Here is a 22,067-nt window from a genome sequence, read left to right as displayed (position 1 = left end):
GCACAAGATGGTTTTTTAATTCTACAATCACTTTTGTGGGAAATAATGCGATTTGACAGATTCCTTCCAGTTCCACCAACATACTCAGCTTCACACTGAGTACAACTAATGCTGTATACTACATTTGTTTTATCTAATTTTATCTAATCTTTACTGCTATTTTTATATTGTCAATAAGCAATAACCTTTAGCATTTGTATTAATTTAGGTGTTAATAATGGTATAAAAGGTAGTGAATGATAATAGATGTTCTGATTGTTGGATACAATGTTCTGAGATTTAGCAAAAAATGGTGTTAAGTTATTTATATTAACAATATTAGAAAAAAGCATCCTATGTAGCATATCAAAAGGATAAGAGTTCTCAAAATATTTTTTAGCAATTGAAGACCTTCTTGTAGATAATCTGGATGACAAAGCCTTAAAACACGTTTTTTTTATTCCTGTTATACGGTTAATTTTTATCTTGTTTGGATGGTGTGAGTAATAGCTTATAAATCTATAGTTTATATATATAGTTTCAGAAATAAGAAAGGGTGATATAATGAAAATATCAGAATTAAAAACGAAGACCTTCTGACTGACCCCTATAGCATAAACGAAATAAGTATTACTAATGTATTTTTTCCTCACAAAGAACAATACAAATACACTTTTAAAAACACTGGAGAAAAATAAATTTGATAGACTATATTCTGTTGAATAGAGAGTTACACCCCTCTCAAATCTTGGATGTAAGAGCACTAACATCAGCAGAAATAGAAAGCGATCATAAACTGATATTGTGCAAAATTTGAATGAAAACACATATAAGTGATAACAAAATATCAGAATTGACCACAAAGATAAAAGTCGAAAACTTACAGGATAACTCCACAAAATACCCATTCTAAGGAAGAATAACTGGAACAAAGCAGAAACATATACATCACAGAGAGAGAGTTATTGGGTAAAAAAAAGCTGGGCAAATATTAGGTCTAATATGTTAGCCTTGGTCAAGGAAGTTTTAAGTGAAAGAAATACAATAAAAAATAAATAATTCACAAGAAAAAAATCCATGGTTTCGTACAGAAGTAAAGGAATCATGTAAAGAAAAGAAAAAAGCTTAACTGAAATACATGTCAACTAAAACTAACGACGATTCCATAATTACAAGACAATATGGCGTCTGCAAAAGAAAATATGGCGTTTTATAACAGGTCAAAGAACATAGGTAAACGAATTAATAGAACTGTAATACATAGAAAAGGATAAATGGATTGACTACCTAAAAAAGCTCTATGCAAAGGAAAGACAAACCAAGCTAGAACCGGAAACACCAAAAACTATTACAAATAAAAAACTTGGTATAAATATACAAGGAGTTCGTAAAATACTGAGAATACTGTGGAAATATTGTGGAGCAGCAATGAGAGAACAAATAACAGCATTATTTATTAAAATTATAAAACACGATGAAATACCAAAAGAATGAAGAACCAGCGAACTAATTCTACTATTTATAACAGGAGATAAAAAACAGACAGAAAACTACATAAACTTGTTAAATATTACGCTGAAACTTAAAACTAAAATTCAAGATCTAACGTATCACACAATTAGTTTAGCTGATAAAAACAAGGCTTTCGTAGTAAAAGATCGTGTACAAATGCAATATTCGTCAAAAAGCAAATTACTGAGAAATCACTAGAGTCTAATAGACCAACCTGTGCTTGATTGACTTAATAAAAGAATTTGACAGGGTAAGACTCCGAAATGTACTCCATCTTCTGTATCATAGAAAAAATTTCCATTAATATTATAAAACCTATTAAAACCATTTACCATAACAACACAATAAAAGTCAGAATAGATGGGCAACTTAGAAAACCTATAAAAATAGGCCTCAGAATAAGACAGGGGAACACACTGAGCCATAATATGCTCTTTAATTTATTCATGGATGAAATCATTAAAAGCGTTAGATAAGGAAGAGGATACAGAATTACGAACAAAAAAGTAAAAGTACTGTGTTACGCAGGCGAGGCAATATTGATAGCCCAAGATGAAAAGAGTCTGCAAAGACTGGTTCATAGATTTAACAGAACAGCAAAAGAATTTAATATAACAATCTAGCCTCAGAGAACTTAAACATTAGTAATCAGCAAAGAACCAACCAGATGTAAAATAGAAATTAATTGCATCAACATTAAACAAGTAATGGAAATAAAATACCTTAGAACTACACTGTCCAGCTATAGAGACCGGAATAAGTAAGTGAAAGATCAAGTAGAAAAATCAAATAGACTGACAGGATGTCTTACTAACACTCTATGGCGTAACAGACACATTAACACTGAGATGAAATCAAGAATGTATAAAGCCAGTGTAAGACCAATAATGACATACCCTATGACATGGTCTAGTGGACCACCGATTGTCAGTTCTTCTCGTTAGATGTCCCGCTCACTGCCATTTTAAAAATTTAATTCTATGGATTACATCAATAACCTTGGTTTTCTGTCTGATCCATTCTACTCTTTTTCGATCCCTATAACTAGTATGCATCGCTCCATTGACCTTTTTATCACCGTACTCCATACTTTTCCACGACTTGTTCCTTGTCGTTTCTCTTATCCACTTTTGTATAATTTGTTTATTGTATATCTTTGATAGTTGTACGGTTAAGCTAGCTACTCTATCTGAGATATTAGTTATTTCTACTATTGTTCGATTCCATTTCTCGTTTGTTTATCTCAGATTCTTTGTACTCTCTGCCTTCATGACTTGATTCCGAAAGCTATCCATTTCAAAGCTGTTTGGGCCTACGGAAAATGACGGCCATGATTTGATTGTCCCGTTCATGTTAGGGGTTGTGAGGCATACCTTACCACGCTGCCTCAGTGCGGGTTGATAAGGGTTCGATGGTATGTTCCGATTATAAGGCGTCGAAACTCGCCTTTTACCCTCTTCCTTCTGCTATATAACGTACTCCCACAATACGCCATATATTGCCGAGGATTACGCGACTTATGTCTTCGTGGACGTAGGAGGTAGGATTCGTTGGCAGAGCTGGCTGATTTGTTAGTTCAGCTGCGACCTATTCGTCACTATCATTACCGGAGTTACTATATATATATATATATATATATATATATATATATATATATATATATATATATATATATATATATTATATATATTATATATATATTATATATATATATATATATATATATATATATATATATATATATATATATATATATATATATATATATATATATCTAAAGTATTCAACTAGTGAATTCAGAGGTTTAATCGGTCATTCAGGTTGGCAAATAAAAAAAGAAGTCAACTACTTCATAAGTTTATCGAAGACGTTTCGCTTTATATTTCTAAAGCTTCATCAGTTCTCTAAAATATAACAAATGACATAGAGTTTATAAGAAATACAGATGTTTATAGTTCATAACTTACAACTCAATATGTAGTATATTGTTGATGTTATCATATATCTACTGTACACTTTACTCATTATTTAAAACTATAGTATATTTGAAGAATAAGCTGGAGTAAATTCTCAGAAAAAAAAACTAAATTGTTAATCATATTTTAGTACGTGTGCTTTTCGTACAACGTCAATATTTTAGCTTATTTTGCGTTGGGTTTGACTATTTAGATAGAAATTTTTCCATGTCACATGGACTATCGTAAAATTTAAATACCTACTATTTTTAGAACTGTGTAGGCTAGGGATGATTCAGCTGGTCATAAGCGTACTTTAAGGGTATTACATTATTCGTTTCGGTTTCTTAGATATTTAAACCATTTTCAAAGCATATTATATTTATATAAATCTGTTTATTTTAGTAAGGTTATTTATGGTTATTTTTGTCGTTATGATAATAACCTATTAAATAACAAGAAATAAAAAAACTCTTAAAATACATAGGTATTTAGTTAATGGTCTTTTGATAGTTTAGATAGAAAAAGTCGATTAGCGAAAGATGGTTTCTGATAAATGTGAACGCTATCTTAAATAGTATAAATTTCGATTTTGTTTGGAAAACCAATGATTAATAAATTGGTTAATGGTCTTTAAATAGTCATTCATTATTATCAGAAAATTTTTGTTCAGTCGATTATAAGCGAGTGAAGAGATCTAATACAGTTGTTTTTTGCAAGAGTGAATACTGAGTTTATAGAATATGGAATTAACGTGTGATTATACACCAGTTAAAAAAAAGTTGAATTATATATCACTTAACGAAAAGAGTGTTATCCTTAATGTCTACAATTATTTTAAGCAACACAATCCTTCCAATACTGTTGATAGTATAGTTGAAATTTCGTCTAAAGTAATGGGATATTCAAAATCAACTGTATATAACATTTTAAAAGAGGAAAAATCAGCTATTATAACGCCACCCAAACCGAGACCAGGAAGACCAAAATTGTCGAACTTGAATGTGGATGAATTTTTCAAAAATGCAATTCATAGAATGGTTCACTCATTTTTTTTTCAACAAACAAATACCAACTTTAGATAAAGTTTTACAAGCCATTAGCGACGATCCCGATTTACCTACAATAGGTAGAGACAAACTTTGGAAAGTTTTGCATTTGTAGGGAGAGTTTGGAAAGACAAAACTATAAAAACATGTCGACAAGCATTTCTGGAAGGATATTCAACTGGTTTCAAGGAACCAACAGGTAAAGGTCGGCGATTAATTCTTACCCATATAGGTGGTATGAATGGATTTCTTAAGGAGGGTTTACGTTTGTTTGAATAAAAAAAGACCTGTTATTATCACGAAGAGATGAACGGAGACGTGTTTGAAGAATATTTCGAACAGATGATTGAATTCATACCTAAAAATTCAGTTATTGTGATGGACAATGCAAGTTACAACTCTAGATTAGTTGAACGTTTACCAATTACTCAATGGAGGAAAGATGAAATTGCAATGTGATTAACTTCTAAGAATTTAATCTTTGACGATACAATGACAAAAGCAGAATTATTAGAGCTTGCTAAAATTAATAAACAAAATTATAAAAAATATGTCATTGAGGAGATAGCCAAAAAACGAGGTATTGAAATACTTCGCCTACCACCGTATCATTGCGAGCTAAATCCGATTGAATTATTATGGGCCGAAGTTTAAGGTAATGTTGCTCGAAATAATACAACTTTTAAATTGTCAGATGTTACTATTCTTTTTCATAAATCAATATCCGAAGTAACGACTGAACATTGGCAAAAATGTATTAATCACGTTATAAATATTGAGAAAAATATGTGGGAGCTTGATCATATAATAGATAGCAGTATAAAACCTATAATAATTTATCCCGGATCGGATAACACTTCGTCTGAAACATAATATAAGGAAGCTTAACTTTAAACTGTAGCTCAGAAGTTTATTTTACATTTGAACTAATTACCGTCAACTTCATTGTTTATTTTTTATTTATTTTTTATTGCTAATTTAATTTTCATTCTTATTTCCAATATTATTAGTATTAAGGATATTATTATTTATTAATAGGAATATAAAAAAAACTTACAGTTTTTGTGTATGTATTTTACGTTTCAGTATAATTTATTGTATTTTATTATTTTATATTAACTGTATGTTTCACAAATAATAGAATTTTTATTCTTTTTATGTGTATCTTTTTATTTTAAACCAGTATTGGATTGGATTAATTTCTTTGTTCTAAATATCCAAATAAATTTAACGCAAACTTTTCTTTTAAGATTGAGTTTTAGTTAGAAGATGTGCACGCCTATGTATTTCGAGGTTCGAAGATAAGTATTCTGAGAATTTACTCCAGCTTATTCTTCAAATATACTATAACTTAACCAAAAAAGAAAAAACAAAAAACAAAAAACAACACACAAACTTTGCCGAAAATAATGTTCATATTCGTAGATATGAATATTTAAAAAATTTTAAACGAACATTTGGCTTCATTTAGATGGTTCTCCGCTGAAGACCAACAAAGTTCTGATTTATTGCAATCTAGCAAACAACTTGACGCGATACCGAAAATTTTTTTTTTTTTTTTTATTTAAGGGCCATGTGTCACCAAATTCCAAGGTTTGAGACAATTATGAACTTCTACAGGGGACATTGCATAATTAGTTGGACGAGTGGAATTTGTATGGCGGAAATATTTTGATATATTATTTTTAATTTATGTTTTAATGAAACTTGGAAATAGGGGATGATTTTGTTATTATTTTAGATGGAAAATACGCCAACTTTTAACTGAAGAATAATTGGTATCATTTATTTCGTAAGATGAGAGAGTGGTAAACCTGGCTCAAATTGTCAATTGATGTCGGTTCTTTTGTTTATTGCCGATGAGTTCTTGAGGATCTCACACATTTCAATAAAGGAGCGTTTCTGATGGTTGTTTTGTTTCGCCAGTATTTTGGTATTTGTGAAATCAATGTGATGTTTAGTGGAAATGGCGTGTTGTGCAAGGGCACAAGAGAGTTTGGAAAGTCTGATGTCACTTTTGTGTGAAGTTATACGCCCTAGAAGAGATCGACTAGTCTGGCCAATGTAGCAGGAGTTACATTCTGAACAGGGTATCTGATAGACAATATTAGTGTGCTCTAACGAGCTTAGTGGAGTTTAAGACGTGGAGAATAACTTTCCAATGGTTTTAGTATTTTTTAGGGATATTTTGACGGGTAAGTTTTTGAATAGTTTAGTATGTCATTTGTCTATGTCATTTGTTATATTTTAGAGAACTGATGAAGCTTTAGAAATATAAAGCGAAACGTCTTCGAGAAACTTATGAAGTAGTTGACTTCTTTTTTTATTTGCCAACCTGAATGACCGATTAAACCTCTGAATTCACTAGTTGAATACTTTAGAAATATAAATTGACGGTCGTAGTTTTTACAATATATATATATATATATATATATATATATATATATATATATATATATATATATATGTATATATATATATATACATATATATTATATATATATATATATATATATATATATATATATATATATATATATATATATTGTTATGATGTGTTGTTTGTGAATGATGAGCAATGAGTATTTTTAATAATATAGGGTTTTTATCGCGGTTCTCAAAGAATTAGTTTGTAAGTACTTTTTTAAATTATCTTAAGTTATTATAATTATTATGAAACACACATATATATATATATATCTAACCTAGCCAATGTAAATTTAAAATAAACTATCTTTAAAATGATATTCTTATAAAACTAATTAAATTCTATAGACAATGTAAAATTTAAACAAACTATCTTCAAAATTCAAATTGTTATGACACTAACTAAATTATATTAACAAAATTTTGTACCTTTCTTTCACTGACTGCCTAAATGAACTGTTTTCCACTATATAGATTCTAATCACCACTGAATGTCTTCGTACTTCGGTTATCCTTGTTTTTGTGAAATTACTTTTTCCAATTATCAGCTTCTACCAATTTAAGATATATTTTTCTTCACCAGCATTTATAAACCACCAAGCAAACCAGCAAACAGCATTTATATTTATTCTTCTTTTCAAGATACCAATATCCAATCACCATATAATTATTATAAGTTGATTTATACTAATCTCCAATCATAATATAATTTTAATTTCTTCCAATATCCAACAAATATTCTTCTAATATACTTTTTTTTTATCTTCACTAATTATTTGTGTATAATTATAAATGTGCATTAAAAATATATGCATAAATTTCAATCTTCATTTAACTCACTATATTCAACAATTTGTCTATTTGTAACTGATTGACTGACTCCAACTAACTTTCATACTAAAACTTTTCTGACTGACTGACTTACTAAAACTAAAACTGTCATCTTGAATCCAAATCACGGGTATTTATATCTTTTTGGATGTTCCAGAACCATCTGGTAAGAGATCATGTTCGATTTAGTTCTATTTCTTCTATATCGATATTCTCGAAAAAAGTATCTGTTCGATCCACCGACATTATTCCAGAATGTTCCAACATAAACAAAGGTCAAATTCTGCATTCTGGAGAATTCGTTAATGTTCTATTGATAATTTTGTTTACATTTAGGCTTTTCAGATCAGAATAAACATTTAAATCATTAAATATATATAAATTAAACATTTTAAACTAACATTATTATTATAACCCCACTTAAATTCGTAAATATTCTTAAACGTCACTTCAGAGTATGTATATCTGGTTGCCTAGTCACATGGCTCACTTAAATATATCTACAACATCATAATTACTAAAAAAATACTTTTTATATGCTAATTTCTTAAAAATGCTCTCACATAAATATATTTTTATTAAATTCTTTAGTATATAACTTCTTAAAATAACCAAATACTTTTAATATCTAATATTATGTAGTATATAACTTATAAATTATTTTCTATAAACCCCAATCGTATCAATACCCCAAAATAATATTTAAAATAAATAAGTTACTTATTATTTTTTTAAATATTAATTTTCTCATATCTTATTAAATTTAATAAATTAATAATTCATTTTTTTTTATTTAAAATGTGTTCTATTAAATACATCCCTGTTCGCTGTCTATGTCAAACTGTCATGTCAAATAAAGCAATGGTGGCTATTATATGAGAAAATAAACATAATCATATATTATTGTGTTATGTTTATTTATAGACAAAACCTATGAATTATTTCCATTCAACAGGCTTTCATCCATATAAATTGGTAAGTTTTACACTTTTTATAAAGACATTTACACAATCAATTCTGTATCTAACCCCAAATTATGATTTTTTAGGGTACCAAACAATTTCCATATGTACAAAATTCAACAAGTATGATGTCAAATTTATTCACAACAATGAAATCTACCATCTATTTAACAAATCAAGTCTATTGAATAAAATGGATATATCAGTAAGCTGTTAGTGTTGTTATATTTGTGTTAAAGGTATAGAAAACATTATTCATTCTCTTCATGATATTGAAAAATGTCGTTGATATGAAACATGCCTCTTAGTCTGTTCTCTGCATCTATTAACACATAACTATTTAGTCCATTCTGATTTTCAATTCTGTATGGACCTTCAAACATTGGTTGTAATTTCTTACAACGGTTTTCTTTAACATTACTTTTTCTAAGTGAACGAATTAACACTAGGTCTCCTTTTTGAAATGTGATTGGTTTTTTTATATTTCGATTTTGTCTTCTGATATATTTTTCAGCTTTCCTCCTAATTCTAATTCCCCTCGGTTATTCACTTTCTGTATTACTTGTTCTAACATATCCTGATTATATTCACTAATCCATTTTCTGTTTCCTATATGGCCAAACATTAAATATTCTGGTACTTCCTCTGTATTTAAATTATGTGTATTATTTAAAAAATATTCTACTTGTGGTATATGTTGCTGCCACGTTTCATGTTGATTTTGACATATTATTCTTAAATATTTTATAACTTCTTTAATATATCTTTCTGCAGGATTTGCCTGAGGATGTCTGATACTTGTAAAATGAATGTTGATTCCCTTTTTCTCACAAAATGCCCGAAATTTTTGGTTGTTAAAATATGTAGCATTATCTATTATGCAATTTCTAAATGGTCCTATTTCTTCGAAAAATTGATTAATATATAATTTTAATGTTTTAACATTTGTTCTGGAGCAGGGATATAGTTTAATAAATTTTGTATATAAATCAACTATCACTATCAGTCGTGTTCTAGTTCACCTACGAATCGGACGTGCCTATCGACAAAGCGAAACTAAATTAAACTGTATTCGTTTAAAAATTGTGTTTTTATAAATCGGCAGATTTGGTGTAAAAATAAAATTAGATTGTGCGTTAAGAACAATTAAATGGACCAGTTAGTCGGGGGGAAACCCCCTGACGACCCAGCGCCCCCAGATATACGTCCAAAAAATACAAATGATACACAAACAACAACAGCAATGAGCATCGATAACGATAACACATCGAAAGAAAGAGAGGAGTTTTTGTATGTAAGTACTGATTTAGACCCGTATCATATTTATGTTGAGAATAATTCGGTCGAATTTAAAGGTAAATTAAATGCACTTAAAATCGGAGATATTATTCTTTCTAACTTTCCGGAGATAGACAATAAAATTATAAGTATTGATTCTATAGGTCGGAATAGGGTTAGGATCAAGTTAAAGGATTATAAATCAGCAAATTTTCTAATAAATAATAAAAACGAAAATATTTTTGTTAAAAATAACTTTGTATTGTATATCCCAAAATTCATTCTTCATAGACAAGGTGTTATTAGAGATATAGAAAAAGATTTTTCAGAGGCGTACATAAAAGATAAAATAAGACAATTTGATCAACATTGCACTTTTGAAGTATCTAATGTCAAAAGAATAAAACGTAAAGTAGAAAAAATTACGGATGAAGGTAAAATAGTAGAATATGTACCCACAAAGTCTTGCATTGTTATTTTCAAATCACAAATCTTACCAAAATATATTTCTAATAATAAAGTTATCAAGGAAGTAGAGCCGTATAACCAGAAAGTTTTATTATGTTATAACTGCCTCCGTTTTGGTCATCTGGGAGGTCAGTGTCGAAGTAAACCAAGATGCAGCAAAAGTCAGGAGTCCCATACCACACAAGATTGTAAAAATTCAGATTACATCCCACGCTGCTTTAACTGTCAAGGAAATCATCTTACTACTAATTTGTCTGCTTGTCCAGAATTTAAAAGACAAAAAATTGTAAAGGAAACCATGAGCTCTTGCAATATTAATTTCTTTGATGCAAATAAACAGGTCCCAAAAAATACGTACGCAAACATAGTCGCTCATAATACTTCTGCCATGGAAAGTGGTCAAATATCCTCGACAAATTATTCCCAACGGCTTCAATCTGGACCTACCCTTTCTAGTACAATACAGTATCATTCCTCTCAACCTCAGTACTCACAGTCCCACAATTTACAACCCAAATCCTATAATAACAATGTTACTAATTATATGTTTTCTTCCCCTACAACTTGAAACCCAAACAAAAGGCACAGACCAACCAGCCCTGATCCCATTGAAATTTCAAGAAAAGAAATACTTACACAACCAAAAACCTCTTTTGTCTCAGGGGGAATTTTTAATAGTCAACATTATTTAAAAAACTCAGTCGGAGTAAAATTACAATCAGAGGAATTAAATGCAACAATAAGTTTAGTTTTAGAAGTAGTTCTCAATATTATAAGTAATATAAAACAAACAAACAATTTCGATGTATCAAAATCTGAAATTGTGGAATTAATTAGTAAACATGTAAACCATACCTTGTCTTCAAATTCGCAGACACAAACGCGAACATAAATTGGCTGCAATGGAACTGTCGTTCAGCAGTAGCTAATAAAGTAAATCTAGAATATCTGCTATATCAAAATAATATTTCCATAGCATTGCTTTCAGAAACGTGGTTTAAATCAAAATACTATTATAATTTTAAAGGTTACAATTGCTTTAGATCAGATCGGGCAGACGGATATGGTGGAACTGCCATTCTATTAAAATCAAACTTAAGATGCGAAGAAATAAATCTTAAAAATAGATATCCTTTCACTCACAAATGTATTTCAGTTAAAATTTTCCGAGGTAAAAATCCCATCAATATTGTGTCAGTTTACATTGAACCAAAGACCAAGATATCTGAAAGTCAATGGTTGGAATTCTTTAAAGACATACCTAAACCGTTTATTATTGGTGGGGATTTTAATTCCCACAGTGTCGCATGGGGCTGTGAAATTGAAGACAGCTATGGTAAAAAACTTTTAGAATGTATTGATCATTGTAATTTGATATGCCTGAATGATGGATCGCCCACGTTAGCAACTAGTAAGAGTCCATCCGCTATTGACTTAACCTTTTGTACACAAGATATTTCAAAATTTTTTACTTGGAGAGTCCTACTGGACCCTCATGGATCCAATCATCTTCCGATTATCATTAACATGGAAACAGATCATATAACTTCATTTACAGCTCAAAACTGTCACAAGATCTGGAATCTTAAGAAGGCCGATTGGAAATTATACACATCTGTACTAGAAGCTGTAAATTCTCCTGGAAACTATCAAACTCTAATAGCAAACATTAATAAAGCAGCCAATTTAGCAATACCAAAGTTTTCATCTAACGGAACACATAAGAGACGAATTTCGAACCAATGGTGGTGTGAAAGTTGCAAAACCGCCGCTGATAACCGAAAAATTGCATATGGAAAATATAAACAAGATCCTACAAGAAATAATTTAGTTGAATTTAAGAGACTTAACGCTGTCGCAAAAAAACTTTTCAAACAAAAGAAAAAACAGAATTGGGTAGAATACTGCGAAAGCCTAAATTCAAAAACACAAATCAGTGAAGTGTGGAAGAAAGTAAACGCTTTTAAAAACCGCAAACAGTCCAACAAGATTCCAATAGATCCAGAATCCAGCTGGCTAAATGAATTTCATAAGAAAATATCTACACAGTGGGTACCTTCACAACATTTTCCAGAATACACCGAAACAGTGTCAAGAGATAGGTTTGGCTTAGAAGAACCATTTAAAATGTGGGAGTTAGAGCGAGTACTTAGTCAACAAAATAGCAGTGCTCCAGGTAAAGACAATATTTCATATTCCATGATATACCATATTCCTCACCACTATAAAATATCATTATTAAATATTTTTAATGACATTTGGAATGATACGTCACAAATTCCAGACAGCTGGAAGGAATATATTCTAATACCTATTAAAAAACCTGGTAAGCCAGAAAATTGCAGTAGATCATATAGACCAATATCCCTAGCCTCTTGCTTCCTAAAGACGTTAGAAAGGTTAATAAAAAATAGAATTGAACATTGGTTAGAGCAAGAACATATTCTCCCAAAATCTCAGTATGGATTTCGAAAATCAAAATCAATCCAAGATGCCATAACTGCCTTAGTCTCATCCATACTAATAAACTTTACTGATAATATGTATACTATGGCTGCTTTTCTTGATGTCTCCTCTGCATTCGATACCGTTAACTTGGACATTATGCATAATAAGCTATTAGACATCGGCTTCCCCATCACCATAGCTAGCTTTCTGAGGACATTGTACACTAATAGATCAACTTTTTTAAAAATCAACCATTCCATCTCTCCACCACGTCTTACAAATATAGGACTTCCACAGGGTAGCATATTAAGCCCAATACTATTTATTTTATATAATATGGATATAGAAAATTGTATTAATAGCCCAACAAAAATTATTCAATATGCTGATGATGTAGTAGTTTACACAGCCCACAAATCATTGGATATATGTAAAAATAATTTTGATCTCTCAATTAAAGCTGTTCTTAATCACTATGAAAATATTGGTTTAGAAATATCAGTATCTAAAACAGAAATTTGTATTTTCTCTAGAAAACATCAAATTCCACAAGGGCATCTGGAAGTAGGTCAAATTCAGTTCCCCATTAAAAATTGTATAAAATATCTCGGTACTTATTTAGACAGAAAACTCCTATGGAAGGATCAAATTCATCATGTCATAAAAAAGTCTGAAAATGCAATGAACATTCTAAGAGCCTTTTGTAGAACTAACTGGGGCGCTGATCCAAATGTAGCACTTTTATTTTACCGTACTATGATTCGTCCCATTTTCGATTACAGTTGTCATTTATATGGAACTGCCGCAAACACACATTTAAATAAATTAGAAATACAAAAAAATAAATGCCTTCGGCTTTGTCTTGGATATTTGAATTCTACACCTGTTAATATAATGGAAGTTAAGGCGATAGAACCACCTCTGAAATTTCGACGGGAGTTTTTAAGTGATAAATTCATTACTAGAGAAATAGGGAAAAATACTAACTATCTACAGGATATTCATATTTTATCAATTTTAGATCTAACTCATAAATATTGGACAAAGAAAAAATGTTCTCTTCTGGTAAATAGTTACCTGAGGATTTCTCAATACCGACATACTTTCTATACGTATGAAAATCAAGTTTCACCTATGTATTCCCATATATTAGAAGAGCTTTTTTCAAAACATATTAATACCTTTTTTATGGACAGTAATTTAGATCCAGTCGCTTTTCAATCATTTACACGACATAAATGGCCAAATTATCAGTTTTACTTTACAGACGGATCTAAAGTACAAAACAAAGTAGGATGTGCATTAATTAATGTTCAAAGTGGATTTAAAAAATTATTGAAATTGCCAGCTGAATCATCGATATACACTGCTGAAATGACAGCGAATCTTCTTGCATTAAGGCATATACATAGTAACGAACCCTACAGCTGCATAATATTTACAGACAGTAAGAGTGTGGTCGACAGACTAACAAACGTACATAGGTCCAAACAACTAAATCATATAGAACTAGAAATTATGACTATTTACAATAAAATTACAAATTTAGGGAAAAGCATTATTATATCATGGATAAAGGGACACGCAGGCATTAAGGGCAATGAAATAGCAGATAGCCTAGCCAAATCTGCCCTAGACATAGGCGAAGAAGCTCCCTTGAACTTACTCCCCTTTTCAGACATTGATATAATTAGTAAACAGCATCAAAAAGAAAAATGGCAAACATATTATCAAAACACGAGAACTGGAAATAATTACAAACAAATGCAGCCTGAAATACCCATAAAAAGATGGTTTCATACTCTATCAAATCGCCATTTCATAAGGGTTATAAACAGATTAAGATCTAATCATGCTCTTACCCCCCTTCATATGTACAAGTTGGGTCTCGCGGAGTCACCTAATTGCAAGTGTGGAAAAGAAGGTAACTTATTACATATTTTTCTTGAATGTTCCCACGAATCAGTAAACATAAACAAATGTTATGATAATCTTATTATATTAAAAATTCCACTTCCCGTCTACCTGAACAATTTGATTTTCTCTAGAAATATCAATATATTAAAAACGATTTACGAACATATCAAAAACTGTAAATATAAATTGTAGCTTAGAACTAACTTAAATTTAAGTAAATATTGTATTATAGCAAAAAAAAAAAAAATTAAATAGAAAAAAAAATGATAAATTTAAAAAAATTAAAAAAAAAAAAAAAAATATTTATAAAATTAATAAACAAAAAAAAAAAAATCATAAAGAATTAAAAAAAAAAGGAAGATGTAAACCTCCGAGATGTTAAATCGGGTTATGTCTTAGCGCAGGAAAAAAAAAAATAAAAAATAAAAAAAAAAAAAATATAAAATAAAAAAAAAAAAATTAAAAAGAAAAAAAAAAAGGATTAAAAAATAAGTTGTAATTTATTACTAATTGCATGTTAGATTGTACGGATGATTATATGTTTATTCCTCTAATTGTAAAAAATTCCTCTGATTGTAAAAATTGTTTGTCTTTAAATTTGTCTGGCTAATTGGCTCGGCCAAGGCCATCAAACTAAATATAAAAAAAAAAAACTATTACTAGTATATGCTTTTTTCCTGTTTGACTGAGAACTAAATTTGAAATAAAATCCATGGAAACTGTATTTAGTTTTTCATATACAACATTAGATTTATATGTGTTCTGGTTTTTGAAATTCTTTTCTTTGTTTAGTTGACATATTGGGCATTGGGTAGTAATTTCTTTTGCTATACTTATGTCATTCTTTGCAAAATAATTGTCCCTAAATAGCATCCATAGCTTTCTTGAACCAATATGCATATAATTGTTATGTAAATTTTTCAATATTTTCTTTGTTAAAGTTCTAGTTATTACATATACTTCTATGCCATTTATTATTTTATAATAAACTCCATCTTTCTTAAGGACTTTTTGTTTTTCACTCAAATTGATCTGATCTCTTATAATTTCTTCTTTAGAATATAATCCAGTACTTTCTACTAATTGATTTAATCCAATTTTTATTCTTTGCTGCCCTTTTTGTGGTGTATTTTCTAACCTTGATAAAGCATCTGCCACTATATTGGATTTTCCAGGAATGTATTTGATTTCAAAGCAGTATTCACTAAGTATTAGACTCCACCGATGTATTCTACTGTTTCCATATTTGTTATTTAATATAGACGTTAAAGCTTGGTGATCTGTTTCTATTGTAAATTCATTACCCAACAAATAAAATCTTAATTTTGTGACACAGTGTATTATACTTGCTAGTTCTAATTCTGAAACTGAGTAACCCTTTTCATGTGGCTTTGTGATTCTTGAAATGAATTGTATTGGGTATTCGACCCCATCATGTATTTGTAATAATACCCCTGATAATCTCTCTATTGATGCATCTGTTCTTAATATGAATGGCTGTGTGTAGTCAGGATAATATATTTTTAAATTTGACAGAAAAATGTTTTTAATTTCTTGGAATGCTAGTTCTCTTCTCTGATCCCATCTCCATTTTACACCTTTTCTCAGTAGTTCAAGTAATGGAATTTCTTTTATACTTAGATCTGGTATCATCCTTTTATAATAATTAATTATTCCAATAAATCCTCTTAAAGTTCTTAAATTGTGTGGTGTTTTATATTCCTGAATGACTTGTGTCCGTTCTGGATCCATTTCGATTCCCTTAGTGTTAGTTTTATAACCTAGATATATTACTTCTTTTTGAAAAAATGTACATTTTTCTTGATTTATTTTAAGTCCAACTTTATCTAATCTGTTTATTATAATTTTTAGGTGTTTCTCATGATCTTCAGCCGTTTTAGAAACAATTAATATATCACCAATGTAGTGAATTACAAAATGTTCATATTGATCCAAAATATCATGAAGACATCCACATAGAACACTGCAAGATGATTGAAGTCCAAATGGTACTACTTTGAATTGATATACTACTCCATCTATCTGAATTCCTGTATACTGTCTACTTTTTCTTTCTAGAGGTATTAACCAAAAACTATGCTGTAAATCGATTTTAGTGAAAAATGACATTCCTGTAATTCTTCCTAGTATTCCATCTTCTAACATATTATTAATCGTTCTGTTTACTTCTTCTCTGTATTTATATGGTATTGTGTATGATTTTGTTTTAAAATCTTTTTCTTCTTTAACTTTTATACTATGGATATAATTTTGTGCAATTCTATTTTCTTTATTGACAAGTCCCTTGTGTTGCTGCAATATGGAAATGACTATTGATTTATATTCTTCAAGGCAATTTAAAACTTTTATCATATCTTCTTCTTTACAAATAAAATTATTCTTCATTATGTACTCATTATTCCTTGCTTCCAATTTTACGCACTCCGCCTCGTAGGCATCCATCTGCTTAAAATTTCCATTCCTTAAATATTCACTACAATAATTATTCTTTACATTCTTTTGGGACATTTCCCTATCATCAAAATACATTTCTTCTTCATAAACATCATTATTTTCTTTTAATAATATCCTATCAACTCTTATTCCTTCTTCCACCTCATCTTTCTGCATAAATTTAATTATTTGCCCTTCCAAAGTTATCATTTTCTCTTCAAAATCTATCTTTACTTTCTTCTTTTCCAATTCATCATTTCCCATTAATATATCAACACATAAGTCCTTGACAATAAATCCTTGCATATTAGTTTCTTTATTAAGAATATTAATTTTAAAATTGGCTAGTTTATCAATTTCACCCAACTTCTTATTATTTGCACCAATAATTTTAATTTTTGGAATCTTTATTATATCTGATAGTTTTAATGTATTAAAAATAAAATTCTCCGAGACTAAAGTACTTTCTGAACCAGTATCTATCATAATTTTAATCATTTTATTTTTGGCCAAAGCATTTATATAAATTAAATTAATAGATTCAATAATTTTATCTTCATCTAAAGAAATAAATTCAGAAGGTTTTTCATAATAGCAATGGCCTAACTTGTAATTCAGAAAGTTTACTGAACAAAATTTTGATTATTAGAATTTTCAGATTGTATCTGACCACTTGGATCTGATGTCCTATGTCTTTCCCTACTATGACTTCTAGTCACATTTTCTTGTCTTGTACTAATTCGTTCCCTGTCTTCGCAGCTTCTATTCCTTCGTACACAATTTACCTGTCTGTTGTAGTTAGGTCGCTCTGTATTTCTTCTATTGTTAAAATCTTGTCTATTATTATTAGTTCTGTTATTAAATTGTTGTCTATAATAACTAGTATTATTATTAAAATTCTGTCTATTTTGATTACTGTTATTATTATTAAAATTTTGTAAACTATCAACATATCTATAATTATTATATGATTGTCTATATTGTTGATTATCATTTTTATTATATTGAAAGTTATTATTGTTTTTTCTGTTGTTATTATTACTTGTCATATTGCCTCTTTGTATTCTTTGAATAAAACTAATAAAACTATCTATTGTTTGAATATTTTGTACAGTTACTGTTTGCACAACATCAGCATCAAATTGTCTAGATACATTTAAGACTGTTTCATCCTTTCTAAGTGGTGGTTCTAAATATTTTGCAACTGTTATCAGTTTCAATGCATAATCTACCATATTTGATTTTAAATTGTGATTATACTTTCCAAAATATAGAATTTCTCTAAACTTGGCTTGCTCTAGTTCACCCCAATAATAATTTAAAAATTTATTTTCAAATGTTTGAAAATTATCTAAATCATTTTCAATACTAGCAAACCAAGTTGCTGCATTGTCATTTAATTTCATTCTAATATAATCTTTAATATCATTAATATTATTCAAAAATCTTAATTTATGTTTTAAACTATTTATGTATACTCTAGGATGCAAATTTTTTATATTACCAGAGAATTTAATCCCAGTCTCATTTGTTAAATTTAAGTAAGGTCTCCCTATGTCTCTCATTTGTGAAATATCATCTATTCTCTGTTCCACATTTCTTATTTGATTATTATTTATTTGGATATTTTGTTGTATATCGTCTAATTTTTCTTCTGTGTTTATCCTATCTTCGTTAATTTTTACTTCTAAGTTACATTTCTGCAACTCTATTTTCTGTTCTATATCTATCTTATTATCTTGAATAATCCTCTTTACTTCTGTCCTCTCATTTTCTATCCTTTTCTTGTAGTCATTCCGTATATTTTTTATTTCATTTGCTACTTTTTTCTCTGCAGCTTCAAGTTTTTTATCCATTTGTTTTTTTATTTGTTTTACAATTTTATTATTATTATCTTCTATTTTCTTTTCTAATTTTCTATAATTCTCTTCTAATTTCTGTTCCATTTTTTTCATGTCTTCTTTGACTTCTTTTGAATTCTCTTCCAATTTTTTTATGTCTTCTTTGACTTCTTTTGAATTCTCTTCCAATTTTTTTATGTCTTCTTTGATTTCTTTTGAATTCTCTTCCATTTTTTTTGTATTCTCTTCCATTTTTTTTGTATTCTCTTCCATTGTCTTGTTCATCTGCATCATTAATGACATCAAAGCTGCCATATTGACATTTTCCTCTCTTTCTGGATTCATTTCTGCAGTATCTTGTGAAACTTGAACTAAACTCTCCTCTTGTATAGGTTGTGTTTCTACTTCCACATCTTCTTCATTCTTTTTGCTTCTTGTACCTTTCTTTCCTTAAGACATTCTGAGACTTTACTTGTTCAAATATAATTAAAAATAAAATCTATAATTTTTGCTTTCTAATGAAAATTAATTTAATTATGTGAGAGCACTTATCTTCCCAAACTAATTCTTTTAAATAGAGAGCCACCGCGTTGGGTGCCAAATTGTTATGATGTATTGTTTGTTTGAATGATGAGCAATGAGTATTTTTAATAATATAGGGTTTTTATCGCGGTTCTCAAAGAATTAGTTTGTAAGTACTTTTTTAAATTATCTTTATTATAACTATTATGAAACACAAATATATATCTAACCTAGCCAATGTAAATTTAAAATAAACTATCTTTAAATTGATATTCTTATAAAACTAATTAAATTCTATAGACAATGTAAAATTTAAACAAACTATCTTCAAAATTCAAATTGTTATGACACTAACTAAATTATATTAACAAAATTTTGTACCTTTCTTTCACTGAATGCCTAAATGAACTGTTTTCCACTATATAGATTCTAATCACCACTGAATGTCTTCGTACTTCGGTTATCCTTGTTTTTGTGAAATTACTTTTTCCAATTATCAGCTTCTACCAATTTAAGATATATTTTTCTTCACCAGCATTTATAAACCACCAAGCAAACCAGCAAACAGCATTTATATTTATTCTTCTTTTCAAGATACCAATATCCAATCACCATATAATTATTATAAGTTGATTTATACTAATCTCCAATCATAATATAATTTTAATTTCTTCCAATATCCAACAAATATTCTTCTAATATACTTTTTTTTTATCTTCACTAATTATTTGTGTATAATTATAAATGTGCATTAAAAATATATGCATAATTTTCAGTCTTCATTTAACTCACTATATTCAACAATTTGTCTATTTGTAACTGATTGACTGACTCCAACTAACTTTCATACTAAAACTTTTCTGACTGACTGACTTACTAAAACTAAAACTGTCATCTTGAATCCAAATCACGGGTATTTATATCTTCTTGGATGTTCCAGAACCATCTGGTAAGAGATCATGTTCGATTTAGTTCTATTTCTTCTATATCGATGTTCTCGAAAAAAGTATCTGTTCGATCCACCGACATAATCATTATTCCAGAATGTTCCAACATAAACAAAGGTCAAATTCTGCATTCTGGAGAATTCGTTAATGTTCTATTGATAATTTTGTTTACATTTAGGCTTTTCAGATCAGAATAAACATTTAAATCATTAAATATATATAAATTAAACATTTTAAACTAACATTATTATTATAACCCCACTTAAATTCGTAAATATTCTTAAACGTCACTTCAGAGTATGTATATCTGGTTGCCTAGTCACATGGCTCACTTAAATATATCTACAACATCATAATTACTAAAAAAATACTTTTTATATGCTAATTTCTTAAAAATGCCCTCGCATAAATATATTTTTATTAAATTCTTTAGTATATAACTTCTTAAAATAACCAAATACTTTTAATATCTAACATTATGTAGTATATAATTTATAAATTATTTTCTATAAACCCCAATCGTATCAATATATATATATATATATATATATATATATATATATATATATATATATATATATATATATATATATTATATATTCTTCGCTCGCTAATTCCCTCAAGAATCGTACCTCCCCCCTGCATTCCAAAGAAACACATGTACGACAATAAGCCACATGTGAAAATTATGACATCCTAGAGCTGATAGAAAACAATCGAAAAGATTAGTGTGGTTTGACCCTCGAAAGAGCTTAAACCAACATTCAAATGAAGCCATCGGTTAAAATTAAATAAACAATAGTGTTCTTACAGTTTTTCTTCCAAAATATTTTTTATTTGTAGTGAACTGATGATGTTTTTAAAAATAAAAGCGAAACGTATTCGAATAAATCAATAAAGTAGTTCACTTTCATTTGCCAATTACTGACCAATTAAACCTCTGCTATTCGACCATTAAATATATTTAAAAATATATATATATATATATATATATATATATATATATATATAATAAACTGTAAACTGGATATATGGCAGCTAATTGGCTTATTGTATGTACATTATGTATGTTGTAATATGTGTTAAGTTATTTTTGTCGGCTTTATTGTCTTTACAAAGAATCACCTATTATATCTAAGCAACTGCAGTACAACGATTGTCGGTATAATTTTTTATTAACTCTCAGTTTATAGAAAGTGGTAGTTATTATCAAATATTTAACATTTACTTAGTTTTATCCCTGTATATATAAATTTATGTATATAAATTTATGGTGATGAAAAGCAACGTTTTTGTTAGGTATTAAATTTTACAAGAAACTTTGCTCTCTCTACATTTTAACTTCAATTACAAGGGGAAAACCGTACTGAATAATAGATAAGCAAATAAGTGACTCAAATTATCAGGATAACTCCAAAAAACTGTGTATACTGCTTGGAGCTTTCAACTTCCGAATAATTGATGTACTCTCAAACTA

Source organism: Diabrotica undecimpunctata, chromosome 6, assembly GCF_040954645.1.
Source record: "Diabrotica undecimpunctata isolate CICGRU chromosome 6, icDiaUnde3, whole genome shotgun sequence".
In the NCBI taxonomy this organism is placed as follows: domain Eukaryota; kingdom Metazoa; phylum Arthropoda; class Insecta; order Coleoptera; family Chrysomelidae; genus Diabrotica; species Diabrotica undecimpunctata.
The sequence above is the reverse complement of the archived record's forward strand: the minus strand, read 5'-3'. Positions refer to the sequence as shown.